We start from the raw sequence: 24767 nt of genomic DNA on the forward strand, positions 1-24767 counted from the left end.
GCCAACCCCAGCCAATCCCTCCAGACATGAGAGAAAGTACAAAGAGCTGCTGTTGAGAATGACTGAGGCTGTTCAGGGGTAGATTATCACTTGATAGAACTAACGGATACACTCGGCTACAGGTTATGAAGAATAGATGTTGAAGTTCAACTGGAATAACTGTAGGCGTATAAGTTCCAAAAAGTGTGTTTGTCTCAGTAAACCAAATTAAGGGCAATTCAGGGCAAAGCAATTCACCCAGAGATACAGTGAACCCACTGAATCAGTGTTTTTTCCTCAAAGAATTTCTCTGCTAACACCAGAACCTGATATGCTAAAACAATGCTGGGAACCCAGATGCGAGCTGATCCCAAATCAGGACACAACTGCCCGAAAGTCAGATACCGGATTATCATCTGGCACGCATGTCTTTATGACAATCACAGCTGTTTTGTTTTAGTTATCTGGGCAGCTGACCCCACTCTCCCACCTCCTGATGAAGAGGTCTTCCTCTTGGCTTCTCCTCAGATTTACTGTAACTCCTCCCTTGCTTCCTCTCCCTGAGCAAGCATTTTCTTTCATAGGATTCCTGTGGTTTCTTTGCCCAATTTTGTCTTTCCTGGTGCCTGGGACACTCTATCCATGCTTTGTCTACAACAAGTATTCTCTAACCATGATCAGCAAGAGCATTCTGAAATTCCAGAAATGGGATCTATAAGAAACAGACATATTCAGGGAGATCAAATCTCTAATCTGCAGCCAATCTATCTCCTTGCATCTTGCCCAGGGAGCCCACTGACTCTCAACTTGGCAGAAAGGTGGCAGCATACAGTAAAACTGGTTTCCAATCAGTCAATGTAAGGCATTACGTTAGGCTTTGGAGTTGAACAGACTTGCCTTTCAATCCAGTTCAACTGTGTATGCATTTTATAACCTCAGGCAACAAACTATACCATTCTGTGACTTGGTTTCTTCATCTGTAAAATAGCAATAAAACTATCATGGTCTCCCAGCGTGAATGTGAAGAGGTAATATACAGGAAAAGCTTAGCCCTGAACCTACCTCACTGCAAGACTCTACAAATGACACCTACTCTTTGCATTATTATTGCAGACAGCACCTCAGCTACAGGACCAGTAGCTCTGGAGAGCCAAGGACAGCTGCATGGACAACTCTGGAAAAGATCAGCTCTGCACAATGACCATCCAAGGGAGAATTTGTTTCATTGCTAAACAGAGAAGGCCAATTTGCTAGAAAAGTGTCCATCCTCAAAGATCTAGGGAAAGCCAGCTACTTTAAGATGGGAGGCAAGAAACTCACAGGGGACCCCTGGGAATTTCTACTGCAGAGTCACTCACACTGTGAAAGCCTGGCGGGTGCAGTCAGAGCCCAGGTCAAGCCTGGACAGGTTCCAGGAAGCCATCCACCTGGCAGTGCAAGCCTGCAGGTGCCTGCTTGTCCTGTCTTGCTCTCTGTAGGGAGGAAACTGAGTCCCAGCATGGATCTAAATTGCCAAGCTCCTTAGAGAAGGGTAGGGCAAAAGGCACCCAGCCACCCCAACCCCATACCGCAACTGAGAAACCCATCCTGACTTCAGCTCATCACCCTGCGTGGTCTGAGACGGTCCAGCAGCTCCTCTAGGCAGCATTCCATCATTCCTAGTCCCTTCAGGAATCGCTTGCTAAAGAACAGCTTCACTGTCTCACAGAGATGCAGGCCAGGAAGGGAGGGAAGCATGCCAGGAGGGAAGAGGAAGGAATGGGGCTGCCTCATTCACTCTCCGCAGAGCGCCTTGTCCGCCTGGGGCACTGAGTCTTAAACTGTCTCAATTTCGACTCTATTCATCACTCAGGCATGTCTCCTCCAGGCTGCGCAGAGGAATGGCAACAGGCACGCACCAGGATAGAGACAAGGAATCAGGAGCAGAGGCTGGCCTGGAGCCAAGCGTGGGGGCAGGGAGAAGGAGCAAGAGAAAGCAAAGCCTAGGCCAAGGGCTGGGGGCTGGGAAGAAGGAGGAGACAGGGCCATCTCAGCTACAGCTGAGACCACCACAGAGAGGAATGGAACCACCCTCACACAGAAGGCAGGCCTTGGAGTGCAGCCCGCAGCCCTTTTGTGCCTGCACATCAAGGAGATGAGCTTGGGATCTATGGGACTTGAGGTCTTGCAGAGAGGTGCCAGATACACAGGCACTGTGGGGGGCTTCCTTGATGGTGTGCATTTGAAACTTCAGCACCTCCAAGGGGTCACCCTCCCAGCAAGACAGGCCCCTTACCCCAGGGATGTTCCAGTCCTGACTTGCTCACTAGTCTAGCTAGTAACGTCTCTCTGGGCCTGTTTCCAATAGGTAAGCTATGTGTTTGGGACTACCTCTTTCATCCCTTAAACTCACAGATGTGATCTGAAGTTAATTTCTGCTTAATAATCACCTCCCCGGCCAACCCTGTCATCACCTGATGACAGGGTGCTCAGCTACTCACCCATGGTTTTGAGAAGCTGGCATAGCATTTGCTTTATTAGCTGCTGAAATCGGACAGTCAATTCCAAAGGCACACCATGAGTTTCTTCCTGAGGAGCAGCCCATGCCCTTTAGCACTGTGCAGGATCTGCTTTTGCTGGGGCTATGGATACCAGGAACACAGAGCCCGGGTTTCAGGAGCTAACTCCCAGCTAACCCCAGAGCTAAGGTTCCTGGGGCTCCAGGAAAATGGCTTTCCTTGGAATTGTACAGCCCATTCCAAGAACAGCCTCACAGCCTACCCCACACTAGAGAATCTGCAGAAGAATCATCTCTGCTCAGTGGAGGCCAGAGGCATCTTAACAACAGTAGCACTACACAGAACCACAGCCCCTGGCAGCCAGGGCAGGAGGGTGCAGGGGTTTCTTTATCTTCTCCAATATGGCAGTGGGTTCCAGCTCGTTGAGGTGCAGCCAGATGCTTCTGTCTCTAAAATGCCTGGGATACTGAGGTTTTCTCTGCAAAGGGACAGAATGGACCAGAGACTGCAAATATGTTCACACCGTAATTGTCATCCAGTGGTTTCAGTATGCACAAAAGACTCTAAAGGTCTTTGTGACACAACCAATAATTTTCTTTTTCTGAAACTAATGGAGCAAAAACTATTTCAGAGCACTCATTTTATTATTTCCAGTGGTAATTCAAATCCGTAGGTGTTAGTTTCCACTCTAAATTGTCTGTCCACCGACTAAGGTTTTCTGCTAAGCTGAAACCTACTTAAGACAAGCTTCATGGTTTGCTATGGAGCCCACCTACTAACATGGCTTTGGGTGACAAAAGGACCATAGCCACAGAACTAGGAAGCATTTCAAGAGGGTGTGTGGATCCAGTGACCCCAGAGACAGGAAAGGAAAAAGAAAATGCACACTAGTCCAGGGGCAGTTACCCCCTGAGTACTGTCCTGGGACCCTTGGAAATGGCGATTCTCTGAGGTCAGCATGGGAAGCTCCAGGTTCTAGGTGAGAAATGGAGGCATGGCAAGGTTCAAAACATGTCCAGAGTCACACAGCTCACTCGTGAAGCCAAATCCAACTGCAAGTCAGTTTGGCTGCAGAGCCTGTGATCCTTCTCCTGTGTCACACGAGCAAAGCTGTCACGAGCAGATGCTCTCAGAGTAATGCGTTAGCTATCACCCAGCCTGCAGGCTACCTACCTCCCAGGCCAGGAGAAGCTGGACTGCAGCCTCAGCCAAAGCGCAGGCCTTGCCCAGGGTGGGCACTCAGTGAAAAGTTTCTAAAGGAATGAGAGAAGAAAGAAACTCAGAAAACATAATGAGTCCCCAGCAAGTTACAGAACAGGGCTCTTGCTGTTTATAACGAGAGTGACACCAGGTAACTCAAACTGGGGGCTTCCTTACGTCCAGGCCCCAGGCTGGGGTTTATATGGACTATCCTGTTTAAACGCCATGATAGACTAAGAGGAAAGTATAAGCATTAACTCCACTTTACATATGGCGAAACTGTGGCTCAGAGAATGTAATGCCATACACCTCCTCCCCTGTATAACTTGCAAAGGTACAAGAGGCTGGACCTAGCATATCCCAAGGGTCCACCGTCCTGAACTAAGCACCAGCTATGCCATAACTTCCTTAACTAGCCATGTGCTCATGGACACACCCCCTTCATCACTGAGACCCTCATCCTCATCTCAGATGTGGAAGGCTAGTATTAGCTCACAGACCCGGTGATCTCAGGAACTCGGGACATTTGAAAAACTCTTATCATTCTTTTTCACATGCTTCCAAGGGTGCCAACATCTGCAACATCAAACCTTAGCAATCTGGAAAAAGAATCGCACATTTTCAGACTATGGGGTCATTTTTGTTCTTGTGTGGCAATACCACAAAGACGTGTGGGCCATTCTAGTTGCCTCCGAACAATTTTTCCCTGATACAAGTAGAAAGTGAATGAAAAGAAATGGCACAGAAACTACATACAAGGCCCAACAGAGCAGGGTAGCTCTGGTCCCAACTCCTCCTGTCCACTATGACCTGACCTCAGGGATAGCTCAAAGGCCGCTGAGCAGCAGAGATGGCCAGCCCAGATGTCCTTCAGCACTGGTGGAGAAGAAAGGTCCGAGTAGACACAGAGCTTACACAGCCAAAACCAACCGCGAATAATGATGTTGCAGATGTACAATGGCACCCCAGAATGAATACATCAGAGGTGGCACAATCGAAAGGGGAGCAGCTGTGCGTGCCCCACCAGATGGCCTCGCTGATCTGAATAGTTTTAAACATTGTTTTATTTCCAAAGATAAGTAAAATAAGAATCTGTTTAACCCTTGCAGAAAAAGAACCAGCTGAACACACTTCATTGGAAGCTATTTCTTTCTGATGAAAAGAGTGAGCAACCTGACCAACTGTCCTCTGGAGGTTTTAGAATAGACGAAGCAGGAGTTAGCATGCATCATCCATCCCCAGGCAAATCAGCCCTTACTATCAGGGCAAGAGCAAGCAGATCCCCAATGTGGGGATGTGCCCGCACCCCAGTCTTGTGCAGAGGTGTGCCAGGCCCCCTCAGGTTTCTATGGAGTGTGTACCATTCCCCAGGGGTATGTGGAAGTGTGCCAGCAACTCCCCCAGGGTTGTGTAGAAGTAACCAGGGTGCTGCAGGAGCCTGCAAGACAAGTTGAAGCTTTTCAGTTTAAAAGATTTAAGCATCAACAGCATCACTTTAAAGTTAAGTGAGACCCAGCCACATCACTAAATGATATAAAATCTGCACTGAGTTGCAGCTCACCCTGTCAGCTGCAGAAACTCAGGGAGAACTTGTGTCTTTTGCCTTCAGGGTAAGAAAGCTGGAGAAACACAACGAGAAGACAAGATGGAAGAGAGCAGCCTGAACTGAGCACCTGTTCTCTTCCTGAGCAGGGGCCCTGCTGCTTTTCATCTGTTCCTGACTGTTGGCCACACTAAAGGTAGGTGTGATCACCCCATTATGCATATAAGAAAACTGAGGCTCTGGGTAGGGAAGTGACTTGCCCTGAGTCACACTGCAAACAAGAGGCAGAGCTGACAATGGCACTATGGAGCTGATCAAGACTGAGAAACAACTCCCTCACCACCAATATTGTACCTTTGCAGTGAAAAGAGAAAAGACATAAAGTATGTAAGTATCTATGTGTGTGTATATGTATCACTGCCTAAATATGTAGTGTTAAATATAAGTGACTAACAAATCATTGAATATGATGGTTTAATAATCCAGAAATCATCACACTGATTACATTTTCCTGGAAAAAAAGAGGCAGAGCCGAGTTTAAACACAAACTGAAGCCTCAAATGGGTCTCTCTCCTTGAAGATGGGAAATTGTACATTCACATCCCACATCACTTTCCAGGTGTCAGTTGTGGGATCTAATTTGGGGAACTTCGTCTTCCACATACACTGTTCTACCTGGCTTCCAGGTTTGCTTACTCCAATCAAGTATCCCTTCTGTAGCTGCAAAGACAACAAGGAAGGAGTAATAAATACTGAACAACAAATGTGTAGCAAGTAAAAACGGACTGGGCCAAAGACTCTGGGCTTCAGTTTCTCCATGCTGAAAAGCATGCACTCCTTCCATCCCTCTTCAGACTGGGTAGCACAGGGACGGAAGGGAGGCTACAGGACTGCTCAAGACAGGGACGACTGGGCTGGTGGGCTATGTGCAAAGTGCAATTAGGGAGTTACACAGAAGGCTCATTTGAACCCCTCATTTCTCAAGTTATCTTGCAGTTCCTCACATCCTTCCACCAGCTACACTGTGATGTCCAACTGCCTTAAAAGGATGGTGATTGTCCAAATTCTCATTTAAGTCAAATGACGTACCTGGGAGTAAGTGCAGAAGGACACGTCCTTTGCTTTCTCTCTCAGAATGAAGAAATATCTGCGCAGAACACAGAATTTTGCAGGATGGGCTCACACCTTTATAAACACACACAGGCCAAAAAGCACCAGGTTCGAGCGCAAAAGGGACAGTGTGACCCTGGAACAACAATGTCAAGAGCCTTTGACAGATGGTCTAGGCTCTCCTTTGACCCAGCCACAGGGCATGATGACGGGCCTGCCAAAGTGATGGAGCACAAAGACTGAAAGCCCAAACCCAGAAGTATATAAACACACACACACACACACACACACACACACACACACACACCATGTATGCCCATCTGCAGTGTGTCTACTCCTTCCTGGCTATGTGTCCTTGTGCGGACTGCTTCTTTGCTTCCCTACAATGCTGAGAAAAAAGTAGCATCTAGCACACAGAGAATTGTGAGATTTAAGACGGTTTATCCATGCAAAATGTTTCAGTGGTGCTACCAACTTCCGGTGCCCAATAAGCCCCAAGAATAACCACTGCCACCTTCCTGGGCTCTCTTTTTTGCCTTTTCTGTCTCTGCAAACAAGATCTCAGCCAACCACAGGGACTTTGGCCTTGTGTCTAAAGTCCCAACCAGGCCTGAATCAATGGCACAAGACTTACAGTGGGACCAAGGCAACAGATGGGCAAGGTTTGAATGAGACAACCCGGAGGCGCCCACCTTGCACGCAGTGACGTCTCCTAGACCCACTGGGACACTAGAAGGCTGGAGCTGCCTCAGGGAGGAAAGGAAGATCCACAGAAGAAACTTTCCTTCTGATTTAGAATGTAGACCCAGTTTCTGAGAATCCCACTCAAATCTGGAATTTAAATTCACAACCTCTGTAAACTAGGTCAAATAAGTATTTATTTATAGACATATCACCCAAGACACTGAACACCCCGGTCTACCACAAAAGGCTTTTTTCCCTCCCTATTTTCCTCCCCATTAGTAAAGACAATTTGAAAGTGTTTGGTGGAATTTTTTTAGGTCTCTCCAAGTTTCAGTATTTAAAGCTGGAAAAGTGATCATTCAAGAAATATCATACCAAGGGTAAGTTCTCCAGATGCAGTGTCTCTCGGGGGCAGCTGAGACACTGCTCCAGTCATGGCATCTGTGCCGTCTTGTCAAGAGCAGTGCTAGCTCCAGGGGAAGCTGTCACTTGCAGCTAGGTGAAGTGGATGAGAAATGGGCAGCCAAGACAAACCATATAAAATCAGCTGCGTTTCAAGAGCTGATCTGTGCCCTCAGTTCTACGTAAACAAGTGAATAAAAGAAAATTTGTTCAGAAGATAAGTGGACCTTGGCTCAGGCAAACCATCTCCCACAACGCAAATGATCCATGATATGAGACATGCATAACCTCCTCGAATTAACCACAGGAAAATGGAATCTCCTCCACAAAGATCTGGAAAGCACTCGTGCCTCATTAAGAAGGTCTAGACTTCTGTGCAGAGAGCAAACTTCCTCCAGGGTGAAAGGCAGGTCTCAAATTTTTTTTAAAAAAATGCCTTCATAGTTAACTTCTTATCAAGAAAATTTCCCTGGTCTCTCTTTCATAAAAATAAATATTTGGCCAAAGTACACAGTTATTCAGACCTCAAGTTGGTTCGCAGTCAGTCAGGATTCCCATCAATACAATCCAAGTGCCGATGTGATGCCACCCTATCCTTCAGAAGGCACCATGGAGGCGGAGAAACAGACCTGAGCACTGGACTTGCAGTCTGGCACAATGCAGGGTGAACATGGCCAGAACATTCCTGGCACCTGGCTTTGTGGTACGTGCAGCCCATTGGAACCACAAGACAATGCACAACCACACCAACTGTGTGACTTTGGAAGATGGCCGGCACTTGCACCTCCTCTTCATCCCTGGGCTTGTAAATGACAATGTTCACTGCACCTTTGCAGTACCACAGGGAGATTTAAGCTGAGAAACAAAACTCTGCCCCAAGTTATCTGCCTCCAGCCTTCTCCCACTGTCTTTATCCACTGTCTCTGTCACTGTTTGTGTGACCATCTCTTTGCCTCTCCTCCCTTCCCTGGCCATCACCATTTCCTGCAGCAGCACTAACTCTGCTGGACCCATCTCTGCTTCCCATCCTCCAGACCTCAGCCAAGGCACTGCTCCCTGAACCTCCAGGTTAAGCAGGTCCCTTCCACTTTGCACCTTTGTGGGTGCCTGTCTTGGCTGACACCTGCTTAAACCATCAGGCAATGAGCTGCACGAAAGCAGGAGAGGGTTTGTTCATTGCTACAAAAGCTTTCTGAAGGAAGAATATTAGCAAGGGAGGCAGACAACATATATAAAAATATAGCATAGTCACACCCAATAAATGTTTATATTTTTTGTATTCAAAACAGAACCTAAAATCCTACAGGTTTTAAAATCCAGCCTCTTAGGATGAATCTCATGTCACTGAAAACCCATTACTTGGTGTCTTGTTGGCCAGATGCTATCACCAGCCTCTGCCCTGGGATGTTTAGAAGAACAGCCCTCACGTAATTGGCCTGAAGGTTCCTGACTGACTCCCAACAGGAAGCTGCACCCTTCCTTACCATGTTCGGCTGGGAGCAGATACATGGGGACTCAGAGCCCCACAGGGTGTCTCATTCCTGTCAACCTCAAGCACACCCCCTGCCTTTTCTAAATTAGTTTTCACGCTCAAGAAAACACCAAAATGATATGCCTTGGTAAATTACATGATGCTTATCTGTGGATAGCTTTTCTTTTCTCCATTCTGTTTTGTTTTGCCCCATTTTTAGTTCTCATATCCCTTTCAGGTGAATTTCCCAATGAATCAGGATGACACCATTTTTCACAACACACCACAAAATTCCAGGTACTGAGACAGGACAAAAGAAGGTGGAAAAAATCCCTCTTCCCTGTGGATTATGTTCCTTTCTTTTCCATAAAGGAATTTTGGAAGTGTTTCAAAAATATCAAGTGTTACAGCCTGTGTTTAAATGTCCCCCCAAAGCCTCATGCAGTCATAGGTGGGGCTTTTGTAGAGGTGGCCAGATCTAGGGTATGTGACTGATTCACGATGCAATGCTTGGAATTAAGGGTGTATGATTACTAAATCTGTCCACTGAATGCTTTGGCACTCCTCTAATCCCCAAAGCCCAGACAGACTATAAAGGGGAAAGAAAGACAACTGCTAAGGTCCCTTGCTTGCTTGCTTTTGCCGTCTTCTGCCTGCCATGAACTGTTTCTCCTCTCCAATGCCACTCTGCCAAGCCACCCTGCCTTGGAGCCAGCCAATTATGGACTAAAACCTCTACGAACTGTGAGCTGAACAAAACTTTCCCTCTCTTAATTTGTGCATATCGGTGTTTGGTCTCAGAAATGAGAAAAGTAACTGAGACATCAAGTATTTGAAGTCAACCAAAAACCTAAATTAACTTTTCCTACTTTCTCTTTGTTTTTCCTGTTCTGGGCACCTCAGCTACTTTTCCCCCTTCTAAACTACAGAAAAGTTAAATGCCATGTCACTTAATGAGCTCCTCCACTGAATTAATTCAAAAGACTTACTGGATTTTATCGGGGCAAAAGTTCTGGGCTCCATAACTTACCACCACATTAAAGAATGCTGGGACTGGAAAGCTTTTGTGTCCATCCCAGCAGGGCAGAGGGCGGGACAAAGGGGAGAAAGAGACTGTTGTTCCTCAGCCTCCTTAGCAACCATTGGCAGGGTTGGGACTCCATCCCAGGGCTCCATCTCCACCACAGCCAGGACATGTTCTATCCCTGCTTCTGTATCTGTTTCTGGGCCTGTTCCAGCTTATTTTATCTTCTGATGCAATACAATTGACATCATGGGGCTGTTATTTAGTTTGCACTGTATGACGTTTTCACACCTAAAGCCTTGAACAAAAATGAATGATCATGAAAAAAATCCCAAAGACTTTTCTCCCCAGGAATGGCCAAGAGTGTTCAGTTTATAATTTAAAAAGAGATGGAGACATTTCATCTTGGAGAGGGGGCCCCCCACCTCAGCTGCCAGCCACTTCCCTGCCAGAGGGGTGGGTTCCAGAAAAAGTGACAGCTCATTCTCTACACCGCTGTCCTGTGGCCCTCCTGCTCCCCTACCAACTGAGCCCCAGCCCAGCCACAGCCTTCTGAGACCAGGCAGGGTGTCTGGGTGACTGCAAGATGGTGCTAATGTACACTGTAGGCTCAGCTTCCTCCTCCAGTGTCCCTCAGTTCCCATCCCACTAGAGTCTGACCCTCCCTCAAGGGATTTTTCAACTGGAGTCGAGGAACAGCTGCACAGTCCAGAGTTACTGGCTGGACTTCTCAGAGTATCACTGAGCCACAGCCCCCAGACCCGGGTGACGACAGCACCCCCAAACTTGTATCCCGACACACCCATGAGGACACAAGCAATGTGTCAGACATCTGCATGCAAGCAGCATATTTCAAAAAACCTTAAAATTACCTTTGGGGATCACAGGGAGAAGATTAGAAACATTTCAGAGGTAGCACAAAGCCCTTAGATACTATCTTCATTGGCTGGATATTTTCTGGCCAGTAATTTACATGCACATTATTCACTGAAATTGCAGGCATCTTTCAGACTTATTCAGACCAATTGGCTCAGTAATCAGTGCTATTCCTTGAAATGGTAAACAGTGAAGGGCTTGCTTTTCTCCTGGTTCCTAAGGCCTGCAATCCAGGTGAGCATGAAGGCGGCCAGAACAGAAGTTCAAGGCCAGATGAAGGCACCTGAGAGACCACCTCCTTGAAAGCCCTCATTTCCCAGACAAGAAGCAGGGTCAGGAAATCTGCTCAAAACGAAGGCTGACTTGTAAGTCACACAAACAGAGCAGTTGGAGAATTTTATATGTCGGGCAACTAAGCTTAAAACTCAAAGCCTACACCATCAAGCACTTTAGGAAAGAAAGTTAGGAATTGAAGTTAATATCATTTCCCCCCAGTAGAGTTGGGTTTTCAAATTTCATTAAAGGTTGTGTCTAAGCATATAAAATAACAATGATGCATCGAGGCAATTATCGTGGTACTTAATGTCAAAACTCCCAGAAACGTCGCCTCAATTAGCAAAATAACTGAAGCAAAAAATAAGCATACGGGTAATTCCAGGAAGAGCCAACTCAAATTCTCACCTTCTTCGGAGGTCAGAACCCAGGTAGGGGATGTTGAAGCCCAGTTTCCAGATCAGAGTGGCTGGATGTATTGAGCACTTGGAACAAAGTGGTGGTTACAAGGACATGGGCCATCTGGACAACTGGGCCTCTTATCATTAAGCCCATCTCAGTTCTTCATTTTAAACATGGGGATGACAATGATAAGATCAGTCCAGTGAACCAGGCACAACTGAGATACTCCATGGAAAGGGTTGAGCAAGGAGCCTGGCACCCTATAATTGTCAGAATAGTTGGTAGCTGCTTTTATTACGATAATCACTATTGTCACCGTTATTCCTACACCAGCTGCTCTTTGGTTTAAATCTAGTGACATGCAATCTACATCTCTGATCTGACCTGGTCTGTGTCATTCTGAGCTCTTCTAGAAGCCTGGCTCTCTGAAATGCATCAGCAATGAATTACTTCACTGTCTGTTGCAATGGCTGATCTTTCATATTCTAATCCAGAAAAGGAAGATCAAAACACATGCATTTTAATGTATTCTCAGTCAGTTGTGAAAAGCATCACTATGTTCTCATAAAAAATTTTTTCATCACCTGCCTTAATATCCCAGTTCTCATATACAAGGGGAAAAAATAAAAGGGAGACCTTGTCCTGGGAATAACTGCAAAATATTTTGCTTTAATAAGAAACACAAAATCAAACAATAAAAACACAATCTATTCTTACTTCAGAATGTTTGGTCTTATGGTATTTTAGACCCAAGAGCACACAAAGGAAGTATAGCAAGGAAATAATCCGAGGGAGGAATTGTCAGAACAAGCCTGAGCACGTCCCTCTGGATGGTTTGTGAAAGGCACCAGCAGGTCAGGACCAGGCAAGGTGAATGCTTGGCTGCTTAGGTAAAGCCAGCTCTTTGTCACTGCAAAGAGACCCATGGAGGTCAGCATCACTCCCTAGAGGCCCTACCCAAGGAACTGGTGAGTCTATGTTTTGGGATTCACTAGGTCAAGTTGCAAACTCCCATGAATCCACATCCCATTGAGTTCCCACATCCTGCAACATTCCTGAGTACAGAGAAAGTTGAGGTTCAATTGAATTCTGCAGGCTCTGCAGTACAAATAATGCCATGTGACCAGGAAATGCAAAAGTTTCGCAACATTCGTGTTAGTCCTTGATGTTTCCAGGGCTTCCTGCCTCACTAGCAGGCCTGTATGGATGATGGTGGGCAGAGGCACATGACACTGTACCACTGCAGACACCATGAGGGCCAGCCCTGGGGACTTGGGGAAGGGGAGTTCAGGTCTCTGGCAAGTTCCCAGGTGTCCCTCCCCCATGCTGTGATCAAAGGATGATACAGAAAGAGAAACATGAGCAAGCAGAGCAGCATGCAGGGCCTGTGGCTTGGGCAAGGCTAGTCAGGCTGAGGAGTCCAAGTTTATGTTTTCAGGTTGCAGAAATGTGAGGGGGCAGAAATTGACAGGAGGTAGAGCAAAGGATCCCCAAATCAGGACCAGTGCTCCTCCACAAGCTCCTACCGAGGAACTGTGGACAGAGGCCAGCCTGAGGCCTGGCCCCCACAGATAACCAGCTTGACCTTGCCAGAGAAGATTCCAGTCCTTCCAAGGAGAGACCCAGATTTCTCTCATTGCCTGACTTCAACATTTCCTGTACCCACAGGCCTTGCCAACCAGGACTGCACGCTTAGGTTGCATCAAATGCAAACTAGAATAAGGGTGAAGAAGTCACCTGAAATGGCTGACTGTGTCCCTCTTTAGCTACAGGACATTGGTTCACACCTGCTTCCCAAAGGTACATGAAAATAGTGTGTAGGACATCGTGCTTCAGGAATAAATGATGTAGGACAATTGAGTAGGTACTTTGCAAAGAAAAGCCCTATGCAAATGCAAACATTTCTCTTTGCAATAAGTAAGAGTCACATAGTATCTAAGGAAACAATTTCTGGGAGAAAAAGAAAAACTTGCATTAGGGACTTCAGAATAAAGCACAGTGTATATTTGAGGTTCCTAACAGTCCCACGCCTCTGCCCCTAGAAATTTCTCACAAGAAAAATTCAGGTGACCACCTGTTAGAGGTCATTCTCCCTACCCCTGAGGGCCATATGTGACCTTTAGATTAAGATGGCAGGCTCCAGGTAAATCCATTCCACATCACAGGCTAGTGGGGAAGCATTCAGAATCCAATGAATACAACAGACAACTTGTCAGGTGGACTAAGCGCTGAATGCCAGAGTCCGCTGACATGCTAACATGCTAGCTTGCAAGTCCCTGCCTGCTACAGCCTCCATAGGACACCTTCCGGGAGACCCCCACTACTCTTCCAGAAACAAAAGGTAAATTCAGGAGGTAGAAATGAAATCTCATTCACTTTCAGGGGCTATTTTCCTGTTGTTTGGTATTCAGAGTTGCTCTCTAACCCATCAGAGTTGAAAATTAAATTAAATTAAATTTGAATTGAACAGTAGAGTTCTCACTCTGACTGGTGCTGATGGTATACTCAGGGGACACAAACTCATGTACCCTCTTTCTGGCTTGGAGCACTGGAAGGATATTTGTTATTAAAGACACCACGTGGGGTAAGTGGCAGGAAGGGCCGGAGCCAGATTTCTAGGACATTCCCTCTTGGGACAAAGTATCCAATAGGCAGGACTAAGACAGGCTAACCAGAGCCTGAGAGACCTGTCAGCAACCAGTAGGGGCTATCCACACGGCCCTTGGGTAGTCAGAACCAAATCCCACACCCAGGAGAGCAAAATGATGAGAAGAGGGCTTCCAGCACACCCTCCAATTCCCTGCTCAACTTCCAGCATCAAAGAAAGAATCCTCATAGCAGTGCTATCCAACAGAAACAGAATGTGAGCCACCCTTCAAACATTCCACAAATTAATTTTCATATTTTATTCATCCCAGTCTATCCAAAATACTATCATTGCAACATGGATCCAATACAAAAGTTACTAATGAACAGAAGTTAATTAATTAATAAAAGTTTCTATTCATAAGTCTCACTAAGTTTTCCAAGAAAGTTTGGGGGTTTGGGTTTTGTTTTTTTGGTTTGTTTTTTTGTTTGTTTGTTTGTTTTTGGGGGGTTTTTTGCACTTATGAACACCTCAGTTTGGATCCTAACTTTTCACCAGAAGTACCTGTTCTGTATTTAAAGTTCACAAAACACACAGAGAGAAGAGGAGAGTTACATGCTCAAGTTGCCCCCAACATCCTCCAGTCTTCCAGTAACTGAACTGAAAATCCATTTTTAAATGTAGTTAAAATGAAACAAAACATAAAATTTCACTTCCTTGTACTAGTCGCACTTACTGTGCTCATGGGCCATTCGGGTCTAGTGCTGCCCTAGGGGAACCTCAGGAGGTCCTGCTGCTCCAGGCTTCTGGGAAGAGATGAGAGCCCCTAAAGGGTGAGATCTGTGCCTGTCTCTTCACTCCCCTCCCTGCCAGCCTCCAAACAGGCCCTAGGGAGCCAGCTTCCTAAAATGGATGACAGCCTCACCTCAGGCTCGCCCAGATCTGTTGAACCATCCCAGGCTGGGGCGAGGCAGGTAGCAATAATTCCAGGTGGAACAGTGTAGAGTGCTCATCCTTCAGTGTCCTGTCTATGTGGGGTGACCTGTACACCTGTGCTCAGCTTGTGGACATGAAGAATACTCAGTATTCCAGCCGCTTCTTTTCAGTCACTCCGGGCAGCCCTGGGGGCAGGAAAAGTTCACTCTAGGATGGGAGAAAAAGCATGAATTGCTCAAAAGAAGGGAAGGTACAGAATGGGTTGGTTCTGCCACAGAACTGATCTGCAAATAAACACTGGCTTCCATGTGACCATGGAGTGCTGGAATCCAGGAGAATCTGGAGTATCTTTCTGGGGCACCATGGGAACTTCTGTACTCACTCCCATGAGTGAGTTCATCCATGTGGTGATTATCCTTGAGTCTTTTCGTTTGAGGAAATTGGGCATGAGACAAAGGGAAGTCTATCTCACCTTCCGTTTTTCCAGGCTCTTAGTTTACCTTTAAGGAGAGTCTCCCACTGCTGGTGGGGACTGTGTAGTTGTACGATCACTTGGATGATCCCCACACCAGCCATCTACTCTTGGGCATGTGCCCATCAGAAAAACATCCTACACTCATCAAAAGATAAAAACTAGAACATTCCTTGGCTTTATGTGCAACGCTCTAACCTGGAAATCACATGATGCATGCACAGAGTAGAATGGATAAATGCGATTCAGTTATGAAAATGAATAAGCAACACCAGGGAAGAATCTCACAAATGTAGTGTTGAGCAAAAGAAATCACATACAAAGGAGAACATAAACACACAGTTCCATTTACAAAAAAATCCAAAAACAAGGCAGAAAAGTCTAGGCAGTGGGAGTCAGGATAGAGGTTTCCCTTGGATAGGGCTGGAGAGACAGTTAAAGACCTGAACTGGGCCTGGGGCTTCTGGAGTACTATCTACACACCTGACCTAGGTGCTGGTGGCAAAGATTTTCTCTGTCTGTGAAAATCCATCAAGAGTACGCTCATGGTAGGTGCTCTTTATGTATGTTATACTCTAATTTAAAAATAGTTTTCAAAAACTAAGAAAGTTTGATGGATGCCATTAAGTCTGTGTCCTGTAAAGAACTAAGGGAGAGGAGAAAAGTCTATGGTAAATTTCACACTAGAAAATGAGCCATCATAGCCAACCACAATCAATGGGTCATCTGGCCCTTGCACTTTGACCCTAAAGGTGAGAGTTCTCCCATCAAAACAATGCCCATTTCCTTCCAGGGGCAACAAACCAAAGCTTTCTCTGTCCCCACATTTGAAAACGGTTAGCATAGCTCATAACCACTCAGAGTTTATTTTGTGATCCAGCTTGCCAATGTTAGAAAGCTAAGGACCTCCAGTTGCTAGATCTGATGGGTTTCCAGGGTCTTAAATTGCTTCTCTGGATGAATTCCAGGTGGACTTCTTAAGAGCCACCTGCAAGACAGGCACACAAGAGCAGGGGAGAAGCAGGTGGGGCTTTAAAAGAGATGTCATCCATGCTTTTTTCCTCTTTCCGTAGAAGGCTTTCTTGGGTTAGAAGTGTGTGTGCAAACTGCAAGCCCAAACACATCCTGCTGTATGCCCAGAGAAGATGACTTGAAATTTCATCACACGGTCCTTATGTCACTCTACAGAGCCAGTGTTCCCAGAACAGGGAAGAACTCCAATCCTCACACTTTTGCCATGAAAAGTTCCCATCCTGTATATTGCTTCCAAAGATTTCTCAAATCTCCCCACAGAAATAGAAAATAAATAAATTCCTGGACCCTTAAATGCCCCCTGAGGAAGCTGAGCTCCCCTTGAGGCACTAAACAGTGTTCATCACTTGGACTACAGGGGCAAAATGCTGGGGGCAGGCAGAGGATGGGGGTCGGGATATAGTTCTATGGGGAAACTGGCCAGCTGTGGAAATCAATCCATTCTCCAGGAACAAGGATTCTGGCACATTCTGAACCTTAACAAAGGAACCACAGGTCCAGGTGCCTCACTGGAGTTTGGGTAGCCTCCACCCTGATAATCCTGATAAAATGTAAACATTTTACACATCTACAGGCTCTGCCTGTCAAGAAGGCCTTGTAGACCCTCCCTGTCCTGCCCTCTGGGCTCAGAGCTTCCTTGCTTCACCCCTTCCTTGCTTCACCCCTTCCTGGCTTCCTCCATCACAGCCTGTAGCTCCAGTGCCACCCTGCACTCCTCACCACACCCTGTACACTGCATAACACCCCAACTCAGACCTCACCTTTTTGGCGCTGGTCACAACTAAAGGTAGATGATCACTAGATTAAGTGTTGCCACTTGGTCCACCCCTAGACTCTAAGCTCCATAAGGTCACACACTCCTGCCTCCCCGAGTCAGTGCCAAGTTCCCTGTCCATGTCCTCTGTGGTTTAGGGTTCACAGTGGGGACACCAAGGCATGCCCACATCTGGTTGGCCATAAAGTCATTTTCTCTCTCTCGCTTGCTCTCTTTCTCTCATCTTTTGTTGCACAAGAAGAACTGAACACAGCCCCTGGTACCAGTCTTGGAATTAAACATCAGCCCAGGAACTGCTAGCTGGGTAGACCTGGACAAGTTACCTAACCTCTATGAGTGTCTGGAAACAGGTGTCATGTTGCCTTCAGGACGAGGAAGATGGATGAGCTATGCAAAGCAGAGACCACAAAGTCTTAACTATGACAACATATCCTTCTCTTACTTTCAGTTTGTTCCACCTGAGGTCATTGTCCAAGAACACCAACTCACAGTCCCTAACAGGAATCTCGTATCTGAACCACTTGTTCCTTACAAGACCTCACTAGGTGCAGGGGGTACCATGTGCAGACACCACAGATGGAATCCCCGCCCCATGGAGTCAGTGGTCTTTTGCAGAAGGGGAAATGGTTTGGACAGACACCTTTTTCTGTTTCTCTTGCTCTCTTTCTCTTTCTTTTTTCTATCTATGTGTCAAGATTTCCTTCATAGTCTTGAGCCAACTATTCAGGATATGTAAGCCAGCGTGTTGTTCACAGGAATGACAGGGTGGAGGTTACCCAAAGCCCAGTAAGGCACCTGGACCTGCGGTTACTTTAAGGTTCAGAATGTGTCAGCATCTTTGTTCTTCCTAGAGACTGGATTGATTTCCACAGCTGGCCAACTATTTAAGATATCTTAGACTTTCAAATCAGGAGATAAAAGTATCCTTTTGAAAATAAAAACAATAAGTGTAGATGTTTAAACAAGGAAAGTAAATAAAATGAGCTTTCACTTGAACATGCAGGTGTTCTATTTGTTATTGACTGAATAAGTTAAGTACAGGCTGAGTCTTCCCATGATGGGGAAGATCCCATTCCAAACAGCTTCCCTTCACAGGTCCCCAGAACAGTGGACTTCCTGCCCTGCTTTCTCTCCACAGCCAAAAGGCAAAAAAGACAAGTTTCTGCACTCTTTCTTCCAGCCCACTTAGCCTCATCAGTTGTGACAATGTAGGCAGAGCACAGCGCCCTCGCTTGCTCTGAGCTCACATGTCCAGTGGCCTCTGTACAAACCCAGGACAAAAGGAGAAAATCCTAGCGAGGATACATTTCCCTCCCCCCATGTGGCTCTACCTATTTGCTCTGAACAGAGCACCAACCTCCACACTGCTCCCCAGTATAAAGGTAACTTTAATCCCCATTCAAGATCCCAGTTCCTATTTAAATCCTGAAAAGTCTGGGCTCTCCTTGGCTGGCAGCCCCCTCTTTGGCAGCCAGCCCTGGATGCTACTCTCACCTTCTCCTGGCTCCGGAGAGGGAAAGGGCACCCACTGGGCTTGGACAAGTCTGGGCTCAACATGCTGGAGGAGAATAAAGACTCAACACAAAAGAGCATGGGCTCCTTCCAAGTCCCATAGCTGCTTGCTCCAGGGGAGGGATGCCTCTGCGCTGGATTTGGTTTCCTTGCCAGGACGCGTCGTGCCTCCACACCAACTTTGGGAGCTGGCATTCTTTGTGATTCAGAAGTGACAAGGGTGATCTGAAGTGGGCCCTGAAACCAGAGGCTCTCTCCAAGGGCTTTCCATTTAGTCAAGAAGGGCAGAGCCCAAGCAGAAAATAGCAGAAATGAAAAGCCAAGGGAAGATAAGCTTCCCTTCTAGGACCAAAACACAGAGCCACTGTAGCCTCTGATCACTGCACTGGATAATCGTTGTTTGTCAGCCTTTTCCACTTTGTAATGAAAGATCACCAGAACTTGATATGTGCACACACATACAGAGAGAGAGAGAGAGAAAGAGAGAGGAAAGGTTTCATGGGTAGGTTTTCTCTTCTTCTCAAAGCAGTCAAGACAAAGGATTTCATGAGAGAATTTAGTTCTTGCTCCTGGCCCTTCTGAACACCGCAGAGGTAGACCCAGATACCTGATGCATGGAACCTGAGAGAACCACGTGAAACCCCAGAGATACACGCAGAGAACAGCTCTGCTGATTCGGCTCCGCAATCATCTCCTAACTTTGTACTGTCAGGTGCCCTGCCAGCTCCCTGTCACCCAGGTGAGGCAGCAGAAGCTCCTGCCCTTGAAGCTTTTACAATCTACTCCCCCAGTTGCTCTAAACCAACTCATTCCAGGTCCAGCATTACAAAAGGCTCCAGAGCCAGTTCCACGAATGTAGAACTACAGTTCCAACAGTCACTGTAGCTGCCGCACCCAGACCCTGTCTGCACTTGGTTTAATGCTCTGCTGTCACTGCTCTAAAATTCTTAATATTTTTTTAAGAAGAGATTTACATTATTATGTTGCATTGGACCCCGCAAATTATATGGCTGATCCTGGCACTGCCTCAAGAGTTAATCAGGATAAGAATGAGAGCGAAAACACATCCGGGGAATCCTTATCCCTGGTATATGTTACAGCTGAAGAACAAATACTCAGGAAATGGCATTATGCCTTGAATCTCAGCTCATCACTGGTGTAAGCAGGGACCTTTCCAGGAATGGTTCAGAATGAACATCACAATCTCTATCAGAAGGAGGTTAGCAAAAGCCTATTCTGTGAGCCTGTTTATCATCATAACTCTGGTCTCTAACAGTATCTCCTTTAATGCAGCCCTGCCTGATGATTTAAAAAACATGGGGCCCTTTAATTTATCACACTAATGTGATTACACATTCATCCCCAGAGTCTAGGCCATATCGCAGGCACTCAAGCAAGGCCATTGGTGAAATTTATGAGCTGAGACTTAACCCATGTTCAGGCCCTATAAATGCGAAAATCTTTACCTTAGTTGAGTGATGTGTTCAGCCTAAAACCTGAAGAAGAATTAAGTCCTTCAATTTTAGTGCCCTGCTCTGTTAGTTTTTACAACTTATCCCAAGCCCACACAGTTTAAATACCCTTTATAAACAAGTTTCATTTTGACCTTCCTTGGTAGAAAATGAAAAATCAATTAGGTACACGCAGATAAAGCCCTCACATCCAGTTCGCATGGCATCTCACAATTAAGGCTGCTCATGAGGCCAGGCTGCAGGGCTGGGGTACATGCGTGCATGTGCACATGTGTGCCCACACATACACGTCTCTGGCTAGGACAAAAATCCTCCCCAATCTAAAAAACACCTACAATGGATACAGTAGAAATTTTGAGTGCATCTTTTGAGTGTTTTCAGCATTTCAGTTTCCCTGCTCTACCAGTAGAACAGTTTCACCAGGAAAACCAACTTCACTGACATGGAAGGATAGTGACAGGTCTCCTCCAATAAGCCCCTCGCAGGTGAGACAAGAGCACTCAGAGAAGTCAAGCAAGCAGCTCTGAACACAGAGCAGTGGATGAAAACCACAGCCAGAAGTATGTAAGGGACACACTGAACTGAGGAGGAAGCCCTACAAAGTAAGACCAAGCAGTCTCGGACCTCAGACTGCCTGGGTTTAAGCCCTGACTACTACTGAGCTGTAAGAACCTGGGCAGGATAAACTCTTTTGAGCTCAATTTTTGCTTCTGTAAAATGGGGGTATTAATGGTATCCACCTCAAAGATGGCTGAGAGTATTTTTTTTTTTTTTTTTTTTTTTTTTTTTTCTCCAGAACCGGGAACCGAACTCACGACCTTGCACTTGCCAGGCAGGCGCTTTTGCCGCTGAGCTAAATCCCCAGCCCCAGCTGAGAGTATTTAAATGAAACTAAGTAGATAAAGCCTGAATCACACTTACTACTCAAAACATGTTGGTCACTGTCATCAGAACTCAGATTCCCCAGGCCTCTGTCCTATGTTCTATTATCCCACACTGCTCTCTACGATTCTTTCTCGTGGAAAATCTCTCAGAGCCGGGAAGAATGTTCTCTGTGTGTGTGCACTAGGGATGAGGTATGGAGCACCCCACAAGCCCCAGAACATGTTAAATGTGCACCACCCAGGTCTTCCAAGTATTTGTTGGCCCAATGGGAATTAATTTTAATTGACTGCCAATTGGAAAGGATTCAAAAATAATCTAAAAGATAAACAGCAATGTTGAAATTTATGAAATTCTAAATGCTTCCAAAGTGCTGTGGATCCCTAGATTTAATAAAATTAGAAGACAGCAGAATATGGTCTGTAGCTGGGCTAATGGTAATGTACCAGTATCCATTTCCTGGTCTTGATGCCTTAGGGTTACGTGAAACATTATCATTGTGATTATCATTATAGGAAGTTGAGCAAAGTCAACAAAACTCTGAGCTAGTTTTGCAACTTCCTCTTTTTTTATTTTTATTTTTTCCTGTAGTGAGGATTGACTCCAGGGCCTTCACACTGAACTACAACCCTAGCCACCCGCCTCTTTGAGATAAGGTCTCATTAACTCACCATGCCCAGCTAAGTTTTGCAATTTCTTGTGTCTGAAAGTATTTTGAAATAAAAGGTTAAAATATAGTTATCAAGCAGCATTCAGGAATGCCAAAAGATTAAAGGGACTCTCAGCAAATTTTTAGCACATAGTACAGTCTCCAGGCAGTGGTGTGACCTCAGGGAAGCTCGGGACAAGATGCTGAAAGAATATCTGGAATGATTCTAGAACAAACTACACAGGAAATGTTATTTCCTTTTATCACTCCATTTTCTAAAACACAGGAAAATTTCATGTCCTATTCATAGCTTAAAAATTAATTATAAACAACATAAAACAGAGCTGTGCATTACTACTGCAACTACTGATAAACACTTATTGAAAAAACTTCCTCAAGGATGTCTATGGAAGACCAGAGAGACATTTTGTGTTTGAAAATATCATGAGTGTCTATGGTCGTACCATGCGCCCAATCTTGTCTGGAAATATGATGAGAATAATCTGTTGAGTATCTGCCAGCCATTGAGTTAACTGGTGGATGCCTTGGGTATGGTTTGCAAGCTAGAAAGATTGGGGTCACTGTAACATGTCATTAACATTGATCCACTACAGGTTGTCAAGGGCAATCTAGGTGTCTGTCCAGAGCATCTTGATAGAGTGCCTAGGAGACCAAGTGCTGTCTCCTATAGAACATTGTTACCCTGGTAATGGCAGAGCCTGGGGCAGGAAGGCAGACTGGAAGTCCACACTTGCAGGACCCTCAAGGAGCTGGGTGCCTGCTGACAACTTGGAAACATCGGCAGTCAGCCAAGGGAGGGAGCTAGAATTCTACCTGAGCAGGTTCAAGGCAAGTTAAGTCCTCAGAGCGGACAGGACAGTAGAAGGATGCTCCAAGGAGGGGCTAGACCCTGTAGGAATCCATCTATACCTAGTCCCTCTCAGAACTGTCCCCTCTCTTGGAACCAGGTTGCTGGGAATTGTGGCCAAACTCAAGTTAACAGCCTACGTTCACCTTCGGGATTTCACAATGTATTTCAGTCTTGTCTCTGTAAGGATGCTTTCAGCTCTCCAGCCCAAGACCTTCCCCCTCAAGCATGCGCTTACATAAAAATAGCTTCTCCTCGGAAGCCAAACCTTCAAGAGATGACAGAGGTGCTGGGGATTTTCTTTGTTTTTTGCTCTTCATGTCTGCTGACACCACAGCAGCTGCTGGCCAGCCAGGCTCAAACAGGAGTTCTTCATCCAGAAGAGGATGGTGAGAAGGTGGAACTGCAAAGGATGTAAAATAAAAGAGAACCAACCTCCCATGCCAAAAACTAAGCTTCTCTTTGGCACACAGAGTTAAACCCCATCCCATCAACTGGTTCCTCCCTGGGGTCTTGGCACTGGCTGTTCCTCTGGCCAAGCCTGAAGCAGTGACACCTTGTTAATTAAGGATCAGTTGAGATGCTACCTCCTCGGTAAGGTGTCCTCACCATCTCCATCAAGCCCTCTCTCAGATGGGTACTTGGGACTCTCTGTCCCTCGTTAGCTGTGATGTGGCCACTGCCTGTCCCTCCCCAGGAGAACAGATGCTGTGATTACTGGGACTGTGTTGCTCTAGTTCTTGGAGCAGCATGGGGCACAGGGTTCCAGATAAAGAATTCTTTACACTGGGCGGGGCATGTAGAGCCTGAATCAGAAGAGTCAGAGAAAGCAGAGGGCCAAGCTCCCAACTGTCCTTCATAAAGAAAGCTGAAGGTCCAGGCAAGTCACTTAAGTTTTAGTTTCCCCTGCCATTATAAAGCAAAGTGAGCAGGGTGGGGGACAAAACAAATGATCTGAAAGATCTCCCCATCCTTGCTGTATGGGTCGGGGGGTCTCAATTACCAAGACACTTCTGCCGTCTTGCCTACCTTTCTTTCACTCACCTATCTGTCTGCCCATCCAACCCCTCTTTCCCATAGCCTAGGCCCTGGAGATACAACTTTCAATAAGACACACTTCCTGTTCCAAAGGAACAGATAAACTGCTAGTGGCAGAGACAGAAAGGAGGCAATTCTGCACTACCCAGGTAACTGTCAAAGGACGTCTGTACCTCTGGCCTGGCCACTGTGGGGAGGTGGCATAGGGGTGTTCACAGAGAAAAGAAAAGCACAACCAAAACTCTACATTCATAGCAGAGTGGAAAACAATGTATGTTAGCTCCATCCAGGAAATCTGAAGGCTGGGTGTGGTGGCGCACACCTGTAATCCCAGCACTTGGGAGGCTAAGGCAGGTGAGTTCGAGACCAGCCTGGGCTACAAAGTGAGCTCAAGGCCAGCCTGAACTGCATAGTGAGACCCTGTTTCAAAAAGACAAAAAAAAAGGAAATCTGGATGTAAAACCTGAAGACTTTCACAAGAGTCTCAACACAGACTGCAGACAAATGAGGCTTGTTCCCAAGATCACTGTGCTGATCACCTTCCCCTCATCTTTTTCATGGAAGAACTGGAAATGCTCCTCAGCAGAATGAATAATCACTACTAAATTCTGGAAGAGCTGCTTAGCTAAAGAGTTTAACAAATGTGAGGCCAGGTATGTGAACATATGCACACACACACATGCACACACACACATATACACACAGGGGCCCAGTATTCACCTCCGAAGACCTGATGCAACAGAACTGATGCAGCCACAGAGGATGTGCATTTTTCCAAGGTCCCATGAGGGTTCCAGTGTAGCACCCTTGAGTAGAGCCATTGAGTTCCTGCCAAATCCACTTAGCACAGTTGTGAAGTACATTAGGTTGTCAACAATAACAACATGATATACATCCATGAGGATCTGTTTTGAAATACTTTTGTCTTGATCCCCTTGCTCTTCCAACTTTTCCTGGGTACTTTAGCTAGATCCTTGGCATCATCAACTTTCCTTTAGACTTAATCAGCAGCATCCTTCTGAGCTCTTCCTTCAGCTTTGCCAACTAAGTGATGTACAACTGCTTTTCATCCTCACTTATAA

At 46.1% G+C, this 24767-nt stretch overlaps 1 protein-coding gene across 5 annotated transcripts in view; it reads right to left on the reverse strand.

Annotated features, from left to right (window-relative positions):
* Nucleotides 1-24767, reverse strand: part of Chst15 (carbohydrate (N-acetylgalactosamine 4-sulfate 6-O) sulfotransferase 15) — an 82315-nt gene that overhangs the window by 42536 nt on the left and 15012 nt on the right. The window contains exon 2 of one of the 5 annotated variants that reach the window (XM_013503073.1): nt 3651-3730. The exons of the other annotated variants lie outside the window; for them this stretch is intronic. The gene's annotated coding sequence lies outside the window, so the exon portion shown is untranslated. The remainder of the gene's footprint in view (nt 1-3650; nt 3731-24767) is intronic. 5 annotated transcript variants of the gene reach the window in all.

This window comes from Chinchilla lanigera, unplaced genomic scaffold (genome assembly GCF_000276665.1).
Source record: "Chinchilla lanigera isolate Chin_1 unplaced genomic scaffold, ChiLan1.0 scaffold00076, whole genome shotgun sequence".
NCBI lineage: Eukaryota > Metazoa > Chordata > Mammalia > Rodentia > Chinchillidae > Chinchilla > Chinchilla lanigera.